General features: G+C 38.7%; 1 pseudogene; it reads left to right on the top strand.

The window, feature by feature from the left end:
- The first annotated feature begins 4,422 nt into the window (after positions 1-4,422).
- Positions 4,423-5,621, top strand: LOC103056962 (spliceosome RNA helicase DDX39B pseudogene; annotated as a pseudogene).
- Positions 5,622-13,789: the final 8,168 nt, after the last annotated feature.

Genomic DNA, 13,789 nt, shown 5'->3' with positions numbered 1-13,789 from the left:
GTAGTGCCCAAAAAAGACCTGGTGCCCATAATGAAGGATGTGAATAAGGTGCTTGCAAGGATTAAAATAGTACCTATTGAACAGACCAATCAGCTTGCCTACAGTAGAACAGTGGTGGTCACAGAACTCAGTATCAAAATTAGAAAATTAGAAGCAAAATCATATTCAGTCCCAAAGTGGAAGATCAGACTGGAGGCCAAGATAAAGAAATTGAGACCAGAAGTGAGTAATTTCAAGAACATGAAAGAGGAAAAATTGAAGAATGTAAGGATCAAGACAAGCCTAATAAAAAAAAATTGGCTTAGCACCAGAAAAATTGAAGAAGCTTTGTAAATCATAAAGCAACAAATAACTGCAACAGCTGGGAAAATTGAACACTATGAGGCACGAATCATCCAATTTAAGCAAAATCAGCTGTTTCAATCAAATCAGAGGCAATTCTATCATAGTATAAATGGCAATAGAAATCCTAAAAATGGAAAACCAAACAAAAAGGAAACAATTCAGTTTTGGAAAGATCTATGGGAACCTCAAAAAGAGTATAATAAAAATGTTGGATGGATAAAAGAATTTGAAGATGAATTTAGTAAAAATCAAATGGAAGAACTAATAACAGCAGAAATGGTTAAAAATTGAGTGAAAAGGATTAAAAACTGGACATATCCTGCAAATGATCAATTACATGGCTTTTGGCTCAAATATCTGACTAGCTTACATCCAATTATAGCTAAATGGAGTATTGCATAAAGGAGACATCAGTGACTGGTTAATAACTGACAAAACTGATCTGATTCAAAAAGACCCAGAGAAAAGGACAATACCAGGAAACTATAGGCCAATAACATGTTTGCCTGCAACGTTTAAATTACTCACAGGCATAATAGCAGACAACATCCAAGATTATTTAGAAGAAAATAACATTCTTCCAGTAGAACAAAAAGGAAATAAAAGCAAAAGCAGAGGTAGAAAAGACCAACTTCCGATTGATAAAATGGTTTTGGAGAATTGCAAAAGCCGAAAAACCAATTTACATATGGTCTGGATCGATTATAAAAAGGCGTTTGATTCATTACCACATAGTTGGTTCATCAAATATTTGGAAATAACTGGTGTCAGTAAAAACATTAGAATTTTTATAGAAAAAATAATGAAGCAGCAGAAGACAGAATTGGTGGTTGGAAATGAAAAATATGGACTTGTCAACATTAGGATAGGCATCTTCCAGGGTGACTCATTATCACGCTTATTATTTGTCACTGCTATGATCCCACTTTCAGTGATTCTGAAGAAAACAAATCTTGGCTATCAAACAGTATAAATGCTAATAAAATCTCACATTTGCTTTATATGGATGATCTGAAGCTTTATGGAAAATCAGAAATTGAAATCCAGTCATTGACAAATACTGTAAGCATTTTTAGCACAGATATAGCAATGGAATTTGGCCTACAGAAATGTGCTACAGTAAAATCACAAACAGTAATGGAATTGAAATGCCAAATGGCCAAACCACTAGGAGACATCAGGATGAAGTCTACAAGTATCTGAGCATTTTACAGTTGGATAACATCAAGCATGGACAAGTTAAAAATGTGATTTTTATCCAAAAAATCAATACATCCAAAGAGTAAGAAAATTTGAATACATCCAAGGAGTAAGAAAATTGCTAAAGACAAAACTGAACAGTGAAAACACCATCAAAGTCATCAATACCTGAGCCCTACTTGTTATGCAATACACTGCTGAAGTTATTAACTGGACACAAACTGAACTGGACTGTTTGGACTGAAAAAGAAGGAAACTGATGACTATTTACTATGCATTAGCTCCCTGTAGTGATATTGATAGATTATACCTGCCCTGCAAAAATGGAGGCAGAGGTTTACTTCAAGTCAAACAAACTGTCGGAGAAGAAAAGCATGTGTTGGCTGATTATGTAAAAGATAGTCAAGAACAAACAGTGATGCAAGTTAAAAATGGGAACTTACTGAATGTATAAGAAACAAAATGTAAATATCAAAATAATGTAATAAAGTCAGGAACAGAATGCTGGCAAGGAAAAGCATTACATGGCCAATTTCTACAAAGATTAAGGGGAAAGTGGATAAAGATAAAACCTGGCAATGGCTTACAACTGGAACATTAAAAAAAGAAACTGAAGGCTTGATTTTGGCTGCTCAAGAGCAAGCTATTCGAACTAATGCAATCAAGGCCAGAACTGAAAAATCATCAAATGATTCAAAGTGCAGATTGTACAAAGAAGCAGAAGAAACGGTAGATCATATACTCAGCTTGTGCAAGAAAATTGCACAAACTGATTATAAACAATGACACAACACAGTCACCAAAATGATTCACTGGAACATCTGTAAAAATTATCATGTGCCAGTAATGAAAAATTGGTGGGAACAAGTAGTTGGAAAAAGTAGTTGAAAATGAGCAAGTTAAAATATTGTGGGATTTCTGAATGCAAACTGATAAAGTCTTGGCGCATAACACACCAGATTTAACTGTGGTTGAAAAGAAGGAAGTGTGGATAATTGATGTGGCAATACCGGGGGATAGTAGAATAGAAGACAAAGAATTGGAGAAGATCACAAAGTATCAAGATCTGAAAATCAAAGTTGAAAGATTATGGCACAAAATGGCTGTTATCAGCGCACTGGGTGCCATACCAAAAAACCTTGGATGGCACTTAGAAAATCTTTGCATTGACAAAATTTCCGTCAATTACAAAAGGCCACACAGCTTGCATCCACATGTATACTATGCCGACACATTATGATATCCTAGGTTCTTGGGAAAAACTTGATGTGAATGAAGGCCAACACCAACTAAACTAGCAGCTGTAATTTCATGTTGTTGTGTATATAATAATAATAATTATTATTATTATAATTATTATACAGGTAGTCCTCAGGTTACGACTGCAATATGGACCGGGATTGCCATCACTAAATGATGTGGTCATAAAGTGTGGTGTCACATTACAGCACCACTTAGTGACAGCAATTCCAGCAGTCCTGATTGCCATTGTAACCCCAGAACTGTGCAGGGCTCCTCAGGAGAAAAAGTGGTGGGAACGATTTACAGGAGTGACTTGCAAATTTTCCTGCCAGCTTCCTCATTGACTTTGCTTGTGGAAAGTCGGCAGGGAAGGTCACAAATGGTGATTACATGACTGTGGCTCACTGCAATGTGGTAATCATGGGGTGGGCACCTGAGTGCCCAGATCATGATCATGTGACCTCGGGGACATGGCAACAGCCACAACTTTGTGGACCAGACATAAATCCCCCTTGTTCAGCACTGTTGTAATTTTGAACAGTTGTTGAATGAGTGGTCATAACTCAAGGACTACCTGTTAGTCTAGATGCAGAGGAAGTTCAAACTATCATCTCAAATTCTGAGCTTCCAGGAAATCAGTGATATACAGTTCAAGGTATACTAAAAAAATCTAGATTACTTGGTAGAGAAGTTCAAACATTTGTGAGCTGTTTTTAAGTCCACAGCACTCAAGTTACTGGAGAAGTAAATAAAAAATACCTTTCAGCAATATGAAATGAAACCTAAATAAATCTTTTTCAGGGCTAAATAATCTTGCATCCACAACTGCTGAAAAAAAGTGCAAATTGCAGCCTTCAAAGTGTTGCTCACTCTTGTCATGTAGCAACTGATTACAAAACTTGATTTTATTTTTCATTTTCAAACACTTGGATGAGGGCTTTTCCACACAGAACCTTTTCCACTCTCAGTCCCTACAAAGAATCTTGAAACTAGCTGTATGACCATCTTCACTCCTGCCAGTCATGGAACACTGAGAACAGATGGGATCACTATGAGCCAAGCCATGCTCCCGTCAGCCAATCATTAGAAGAGGGGGGATTACCATTCAATCATGCCTTGCTGGTTATGATAGCTCGTGAAATAATAAAAATCTCTTTGCCTCCACTCTACACAGGGAAAAACAAATCACAAGCCCCATCTTCTGTTTTTCAAGACACACAGTGTCTTGCATTTTGCAAAACAAAATAAAACATCTGAGCTGTTTGTACGAGGAGAAATCCATCTGGCCATCAAGATATCATTTATCCTACAGAGAAATATCTATTAAAAGGTATGATGATGCATGACACTGTAGTTTAGCAATCCAGCTTTTGTGTGAGTAGGGAAGAGAGAATAATAGCTTACTTGAGCCTGGAGGATGAGAAATGGGGTACGGCAGGTGTTTAGTATAGCCTACTTATGTACAAGGCAAGTGAAGATGACTTTTTTGTTGTTGTTTTGTTTTAAGAGAAAGATTGTGAAACTGATTAGAAATTGGTTAAAGGTAAAAACTGTGTTTGCTGTCTATGTCCCTTTCCACTGTGATCGCGCCTCAACATACTCATCAGGCCCCTCCCCTTTAAGGGAGATATCGCCATGACTGAGAAGGATGTTGACAATGAGCTGCTGGATTATGAGGATGACAAGGTGGAAAACCAGGCAGCTGGAGATGTCCCATCTAAGAAAGACATCAAGGGATCCTATGTCTCCATCCACAGTTCTGACTTCCGTGATTTCCTATTAAAACCAGTACACCATTGTTGCCATTGTTGACTGTGGCTTTGAGCACCCTTTAGAGGTGCAACACAAGTATATCTCACAGGCAAACGTGGGCATGGATGTTCTGTGCCAGGCCAAATCTGGAATGGGCAAGACTGCTGTCTTTGTTTTTGCTACACTTCAACAGTTGGAGCCAGGAACAGGACAGGTTTCTGTGCTGGTGATGTGTCATACCCATGAACTGGCTTTCCAGATTAGTAAGAAATATGAACAATTTTGCAAGAAGAAGGATGAGGAAGTTCTGAAGAAGGACTACCCCCACATTGTGGTGAGGACCCCAGGCCAAATCCTGATTTTGGCCTGCAACAAGACCCTCAACCTCAAATATATCAAGCACTTCATCCTGAACAAATGCGATAAAATGCTTGAGCAGCTTGACATGCACTGGGATGTCCAGGAGATCTTCTACATGACCTCATATGAAAAGCAGGTCATGATGTTCAGTGCCACTCTAAGGAAGTGTGCTGCGAATTCATGCAAGATCCTATGGAGATCTTCATGGATGACAAGACCAAGCTGATGCTGCACGATCTCCAGCAGTACGTCAAACTGAAAGACAACAAGAAGAGTTGCAAGCTGTTTGACCTGCTTGATGTGCTGGAGTTCAGCCAGTGGTCATCTTTGTGAAGTCTGTACAACATTGCATAGCTCTGGCTCAGCTCTTGGTGGACAGAATTTCCTGGCAATTATCATAATAGGGGCATGCCCCAGGAAGAGAGATTGTCATGGTACCAGCAGTTCAAGATTTCCAGTGTCGTATCTTGGTAGTCACCAATCTGTTTGTTCCTGGCATGGATATTGAGCAGATCAACATTGCTTTCAACTATGAAATGCCAGGATTCAGATACTTATGTGCACCAGGTGGCTCATGCAGGTTGACAAAGGGTCTGGTAATCACTTTCATGTCAGATGAGAATGATGCTAAGATTCTCAGTGAAGTGCAGGACCACTTCAAAGTGAACATCAGTGAACTACCTGATGAAATTGACATCTCCTCCTACACTGAACAGTCATGATAAAAGGGGGCTTGCCTCTCCATGTTGACCTTGGTTTTAATTCCTGACCTCTGCCAGTTTCCTGAAACTTCACATTTAATTTCACCTGTTGGAGAAAAAGTTACTGACTGTCTGGAACACAAACTCACCCCAGTCCCCTAATTTGTTATTACAATAGCCTTTCACATTTCTGGTAAGTTGTTGATTGGCTGAACTTTGTATCTTGTAGACTCAGATTTGCCTTTCTAGTTATATTTAAGTCATCCTGACTTTCACTTTTTTTTAAAAAAAATCCTGCTTTACTGTAATAACACTTTTGACAAGCAGCACAAGATTTTTGGGAGAACTTATCACCTGCAAATGAATATGTCACTGTAGAAGAACATCTGGAAAACTCTAGAACCTATTTATTTATGTTGAGGTTGGGATGAATATCCCTTCTCATTTTCTGAGTTATCTGTCCCCAGCCAAGAGTATATCAATCACTTTTTGGGGGGTGTCTGTGAGTCAGTGTTGAGTCCTGGAGACTGCCTGGACAAGATACTGCAGTTTTCTTGGCAAGATTTTTCAGAAGTGGTTTGCCCTTGCCTCCTTCCTAGGGCTGAGAGAGAGTGACTGGCCCAAGGTCACCCAGCCTAAGGCAGGACTAAAACTTACAGTCTCCCAGTTTCTAGCCTGGTACCTTAGAATTTTTGGGTGAGATGAATTGAAAGAATTCTTATTTTTACACAATGACTGAAATTTTGGACAGTATTAACTCATGACAAAGTTCTTATTGGGATAATTTTCCTAGATTACAATGGAAGGCCGCTAAGCTGCCACTTGAAGGCAGATTTTTTGGGGATGTTGTTATAAAGGGAGGAGAACCTGAGTCATTTCATCTTTAGCGATAGTCTCTCCCCACTGAACATAATTCTTAGAAGTTGCCTGCTTCAGGAAGATCAATCCACGACTGCATTTAGGTGTTCTTTTTGCCTCTCCTTAAATCCCTGAGCACAAGTATGTGAACCAGTGTCTGATGACAAGATCAGCAGTGGTTAACATTAGTATTGTATTGGCTGCTGGTTACCTTAGCAGATGCTTGGAACAGCTAGGAAGTATGGCTGCCATTATGCACGTTGAAAACTGAGAATGCAAATGCTGCTGGGCTGTGACAGGGATGATGTGGTATCTATACTGTATGGATAAAAGCTGGTTGCTGCCACGGGCTTTTATGGGGCAGCCATTTTTTTCACATACAGACATTGTATAAGATGCCTTTGAGATATGTTCCAGCTATTTGAGACTAACCTAACTGGGTGAGGATGGCCACTGGCACTCTTGAGAGTTTATATAACATCTGGAAACTTATAAGAACACAGCTGCACATGCATTAGGGTTCTGATATCTTTCAGTAATACATCTTTTCAAAAAAAATTTTAAAGATTGCTTGGAGCAGCTGATAACTGACAAGATTGCAAAGATTAGTGGCTGAATATCAAGAGGGTAAAATAATACTTGTCCTTCAATGATGCTGTAATGTTCAAAACAAAAAAACCATTTTAATTCATTCATTTGTTGTAGTTAGTTTTTATTTTTCCTCCAGAGATAGATGATATTGTTATATAAGTGCTGGTCAGCGAGTGATATTAAGAAAGAGATCAGCTGCAGATATTTGTTTGTTTGTTTATTTATTTAATTTATATAGCTTCTCATCTACCAAAAGGAACTCTGGTGGGCAAGCAAAATAAAAACACAATACAATAAACAACCATTTAAAACCATAAACTACATTGAGACCCTGATAAAAACTCACATCCATCCACCAACCTTCTGGGCCAGCGTTATCAACATCCTGGACCCAGTGCCTGGGGGGAAAGCCAGGTCCATCACTTTCCTGAAGGCCAACAGGGTCAGGGCCATCTGGAGGAAGGCTGTAAGGTAAAGTCTCCTTCAGGTCAAGTAATTTTTTGGGCAACTTTTTCCTTCTGAGAAGCTTTTCCAACCTCCTAGTCTAGTTTACAGCTCTGGAATTTTTGATGGTCTCTCATCTAACTAACCAGGTTTAATTGTGCTTAGCTTTTCAAGATCAGTGAAAGTCTGCATGCTTGGCATTTGGTCGATCCAACATGCTTATCAAATTGTCTACTCTTTTTTTTTTTTTTTCCCTGAGAAGCTCCATGCCATTTTAGAAATGATTCCTCCAACAACCTCCGGCCAAAGCTACTGGAAAGACTTATCTACTGGCTTCCAGAAAGAAGAACGTGAGAGCAGAATGCCAGTCTGGCCCCATCCATTTGTCAGAGAAGGAGTGAGTTCAAGAAGCTTGCTTTGCCCTCCCTTGCTTGGCTTCTAACTCCTGGCCCAGGGGATATTAAAGCAAGGATACCTGGAGAGGGAGATCAGCTCAGCCTGAACTGGTAAAATAATTTTTCCTACCCTACTCCCACTTCGTTTTCCATATAGTTGATGATGCATTCTATAGATTGCACATTGGTTGATTGACCTAATAATGGCATTGCCCTAATACAGATTTTAGAACTGCATTATGACAAACGGTTTATTCCAGTGATTGCTTCTGTGTTAAATCAGGTGAAAGCTACTGCCTATATACCAACCATGTACTAAAAGAGAGAGCTCCTTCTGGTTAGCTGCATAATAGCAGCACAATGATTCTCCTGTTAGGGCAAGGGTACTTGAACACTCTCATCCATAATTAGAAATATCAATCAGAGCCATAACATATTCCAAAACAGTTAGAATTGTTTTTTCCCCAAAGTGCAGGCAAAGCTGCTGAAAACAGTTGCCTTCAGCAGAACAATGTATGTACAGTATGTATGTATGTGTGCGTGTGTGTGTATGTATGTATATGTATATATGCATGTATGCATGTATGCATGTATGTATAGATGTATGTATGTATATATATGTATGTATGTGTTGTGTGTATATGTGTGTATGTATATACATACATACATACATACATATATATATGTGTGTGTGTGTGTGTGTGTGTGTGTGTGTGTGTGTGTATGTATATATATATATATATATATATATATGTAACCAGAATAAGAAGATTGGCAATGTTGGGACTCAGTCATACTGTAACATGCATTGCAATCCCAATTTGCTCCATATCTTTTTACAGAAGTGTTTTAGGTATAAAATTAGGAGTTCAGTGAAATTCGTATGTGCAGTAAAAACAAACAATCTTACCATTATTTTTAAGCAGTAAACTACAAAATATGTTATTGTTAAAATTTGTGCTGTTAAAATGCCCTCTGATATATCAGCCAGGACCTTTGGTTTTGAATACAGTACAGGAAAACATACTAACAAAAATTATAATTAAAATTTTCCCAGTATTAAAAAATATCGGCCAGTGATTACATATTTAATAGGCATCTGGTAGAAGCCACAGTGATGTCACACATCATGATGTCATCTCAGAAATTATATGAATTATGTAAATTGTGTCAGACACATCATGAAATGAATGTTGTACTATACATAATTTGCAACGTCACACAAGGACATCATTGTGTCATTACGTCATTATTAGTTCATGAGTGATTATGCTGTAAACAATTTCAAAGTTTATTATAAAATAATAATAAGGTTAAGACCTCTGTTTGGGGTTGTTCTTTTGTTTTTTGTTTTGCTTTCAAAAGCATGCACATAACCTAAGCTATCTTGCTGACAAACTGAAATTATGACAGATGGCAGGTAAATGAGGGATAAAAAGTAACCTGTTCAATAATATGATGTGAAATTTACCATTTAAATTCCCATCTGGAATGCATCTTTATACTTAACTGGTTTCAGTGAGAATTTACACAACATGCAGTAAATTTATGCATCTGTAATGCAGTTAAAAGGCTCACAAATGGACTGCAGCAACACGCACAACTGTTCTGCTGAAATCAGGGCCTCAGGGATCACATAAGGCAGCAATTAGATATCCACGCAGGGAGCTCATTGCTTCTGGATTTTAGTTGTAAAGCTGCAAATATCAATAACACTCAGCAGTTCTGAGTACTGATTCAAACGATGAGATGGGTCTTTTTGCTTATGCATCAGGGTTGGGGAAGCTAACTTGAATCACCCAGACCTTCCAGCAACTTATTTGATTGGCTGTTTTCTAAATCTGAATTCTGTGCTGTATTGCCACTGAGGATGTGTACGGTTAATGATAGAAAACACATCTAAAAGATGAAATGAGTCACTGAGAAAGAGTCACAAAATTTCCCCTGACTTTCCTGTTTCTACCTGTTCACTTCCTTAAGGGAGGAAACTTACTAACATAATCCAGACAAAGTGGTTAGTATATTGGCTAAGACCCAACATCAAGTTCACACCCACCCAAGGATAACATTGGGCCATCACTTTTTCACTCATCTAGTATTGTGGGGGTCAAATTGGAGATGGGACTACTCTTCTGGAGATCCTGGGGGAAAGGCAAGCTATAAATCTAACAGATAAATACCACACAGCTGCCAATACAAATTCAAGTACCATTTTAACAGGATTGGGAGGATTGTTCTTACTGGTTTTATAACCTATTTTGTGGACATATATCAAGATTCTGACTTACTATCTCCTGGGAAATGTTAGAAATGTCTAGTGAATTAGGAGTAGTGAATCATGATCTCAGTGCTTGCACACTGAACATAGCTATCACAGTTTCATACAAATCAAAATATGGACTTATCCATTTCACAGTTTTATAAAAGTTATAGTATGGATTGAACATGAAGCTTCAAACTTTCTACTTTTCACAGTTTTGACTATTTTTAGTCCTATCTTCAAATTATTTTCCCAAGACAGTACAAAGTATCTATCTGGTAAGGAAAGGTTGGCTATGCTGGAAGATGTTAGATCAGTCTTTGCCAATATGATGCCCTCCAGATAGGTTGGACCAATTCATAAAATTTCCCAAGAGGCCACTCAGGACATTCAGTTTCATTAACCAACGCAGTACAGTATTAATATATTTGGAAAGAAAAAGCATCTTAACTGTTCATCGTAACTCCTTTTGTAACAGCTTCTGATGTGTAAATAATGAAGTACAGTTGCATCCTGTAGTGAACATTGTGATGAACAAAAACATGAACATAAAGCCTTCAGCAATACATTGTGAGAATGCTGCTTTCATTCAGAATGCTTTGTTAATTCTTTCTGAGGTTTCATGTCTTCATGGTATTCATACGGTAAAAACCATAAAGCACATTTCCTGGTTATAGAAAATGACTATATCTTCATGTACTAAGAAACATTTTCTGAGTTTCAATAAAGGATGATTTAATTCTCTGTTCCAAATTCATCATTTTGGCTTGGATCAGGAGCGAGTCTGGCTTCATTCTCTCAATCACGCCAGCCATGGGGATGGAAGGAGGATGGCCCGAGGCATCGTTACCTGAGCTCCACCCTGTGAACCCACCCTCTACCAGTGGCCTGGCTTCCCTCGGGGGGAAAGAGAACCTCTATCTGTTGCCACTGCTCTATCCTGTGTCTTCCTTCTGTACATCTGGCTGGGACTACCCATAGGGCTGCTTTGATGCTTTATCTTATTATGGTTTTTATGAAGTTACTATGATTTATGCTGAATAAATACCATTATTGTAGTATATTTCATAATGTCGATTTTTAAAAATTATCTTAATGTTACATACTGTTTGTTTTCCTGTAAGCTGCTTAGAATTGGATGATTGAAGTACCATGAAAACCATCAACATTAGTCGTTGTCGTCATCATCATCATCATCATCATCATCATCATCATCTTTGCTACCTGGCCATTGCTTACTCACCAGCAGACAGTAGCAGCACTTAGCATGATGTTGCAACATCTGACATAAACCTCATTTCTCCAAATTACCTTTTGGCCCAGCTACATCAGGTCAAGCTAGCAACAAATGCACCAGACTGAATAAGGCCATTATTGATTAGCACCATCTTTAGCCCCACTGGTTCTTGGGTACTTTATATTCTGGTATTTGGGCTTGATCTTTTTTCTAAATTTCTTTCTTTCTTCAGTGACTCTTAGGAATAAAAGACATATATAGGGCTTGCCTTGCAATGCTAACTGGAGAAGGGACACGTTGCTCCATTTTTCCTCCTTTGCCTAAGGCCCTTGATTGTTTTAACCTAGTTTGGTTGTTTGTGACCAGAGCAAGCCAAGAGGGAAGATTTTCATGGAAGTTTGAGAGTTGGCAGCAAAGGCTCCAAGCAACATGCGCAATGAGGAGGCATCACCATGACTGTAAAGGAATGTAGAGACAACCTTGGGAAAGGAAAATAAACGAACCTTCCTTCTTTAGGGAGAAGAAAGAGCAATTCAGTCCTGGGAAAGTGGAAAGCATTGGAAAGAAACCCAAAATAACCCTGTCTTATTCTCTGTGGTATCTGATGGGACAGAGAAACACTGACAAGATTTCAAGATTCTGTTATTATACCCTGCAAGCGGTATCTGTTTCCTGACCTGGCTTACCCTGAAGGGCTGAAAATGACCTTCAAAGTGGGTGCAATGTTTACTGTCTTATCTGAAGAGAACCCAAGAGAACCCAAACTCTGCTTTCTGCAAGTGCAACTTGTTTCCTCATTGGAGAAGAAAGGAGAGGAGGCAGTTGCTGCACTGAAATGCCTCAGGGAAGATGCAGTCCAGGACTGGGGCCAAACAAACAAACAAACAAACTACAAAAGGGAAAGCAGGAAGCCAGGAACTCAGAGATGTAACACTGCAACAGAGATGCCAGTAGAGGGTATTGAAAACCTGAGATGGTCTATTGCATTGTTTCTCAACCTTGGCAACTTTAAGCTGTATGGACTTCAACTCCCAGAATTCCCCAGCCAGCATGGGGAGAGTTATGTAGAGCATGTAGAGTTATATTAAGAGCCAGTATGGAGCAGTGGCTAAGGCACCAGGCTAGAAACTGGGAGACTCTGAGTTCTAGTCCTGCCTTAGGCAGGAAGCCAGCTGGGTGACCTTGGGCCAGTCACTCTCTCTCAGCCCTGGGAAGCAGGCAAGGACAAACCGTTTTCAAAATCTTGCCAAGAAAACTGCAGGGACCTGTCCAGGCAGTTGCCAGGAGTCAACACTGACTCAAAGGCATGCACACACACACACACAAACACATCCCCCTTATTCTTTCTCTCTCACTCACCTCTCTGTATGCGTGTGTATAGACAGACAAGTGATACCGATCCCTGGACAAGAAATAAGCTCAGAGAATTCCTATTGTAAAAGAAAAAAATGCTTACAGCTTAGCCCTATATAACTAGGGCTGATGGACTGGGGATCCAGTATTTCGGAAGCACAACTAAAATGCAACCATGTCTTAAACTGCTAGTTACATGACTGAGCCCTTAGCAATTGACTCAGTAAGATTGTGCAGTAATCTGTGCTATCTTTTTATCAACTTGTATTAGAGATTCCTATTATTTTCTATTTTCTGTACCTGAATTTATCCACAGATAAAAGAGGCAATGAATATTATTAAGAATGGGACTGAAATCAATATTTTGAGTCAATATTTTTATAGAAAGAATTGATTCCACTTGCACATTTTGGGGGAACTCCTCATAATAGGCATGATATCATCATGTGAACATGAATTACATAATTTGTGTAGCGTCATGACATCATAACACCAGTGACATACAATATATAATTCACATCATTTGCTTGATAACACACATGACAATACATGATATACTTGCCTGCCCTGTGGGTGCCTATGCTTCCTATCGAACTGGGGGAAATTACAACCAACAGGCCTCCCTCCTTGTTTTTCCTGTACTATAACATATCCCATGCTGCTAATATATTCATATGGGAAATATGACTGATGTGATGAGGTTAAAGAAGCATTTATTTATTTAATTATTTAAAGGATGTGATTCAAATGGAGAACATTCTGCAGTGTTAAATTGTCAGACCTTAAAATGTATCGATATAGTACAGTGGGATTTTCATTGCTTAGAGCTTTGTTCAGGGAGGACTATGATGCACCTTAAGCTGCTTATATATCTTAGGATAGATAACTGGTGGTTTTATACCAATCCAAGATGTGCATCCAATTGTAACATTTAATTAGATTACAATTCCTAATTTCTCAGCCTCAACCTCAACCACATCCCACCACGTTCCTCAACCTCATCCTAAACATGGGTATTCATCCTAAGAATCAACATAAATGTAAAGATTTC

The sequence above is a fragment of the Python bivittatus genome, unplaced genomic scaffold, assembly GCF_059951505.1.
Source record: "Python bivittatus isolate LINGU-HERP-01145 unplaced genomic scaffold, Pbiv_v1 ctg000080_np1212, whole genome shotgun sequence".
Taxonomy (NCBI): Eukaryota; Metazoa; Chordata; class Lepidosauria; order Squamata; family Pythonidae; genus Python; species Python bivittatus.
The sequence above is the reverse complement of the archived record's forward strand: the minus strand, read 5'-3'. Positions and strand labels throughout refer to the sequence as shown.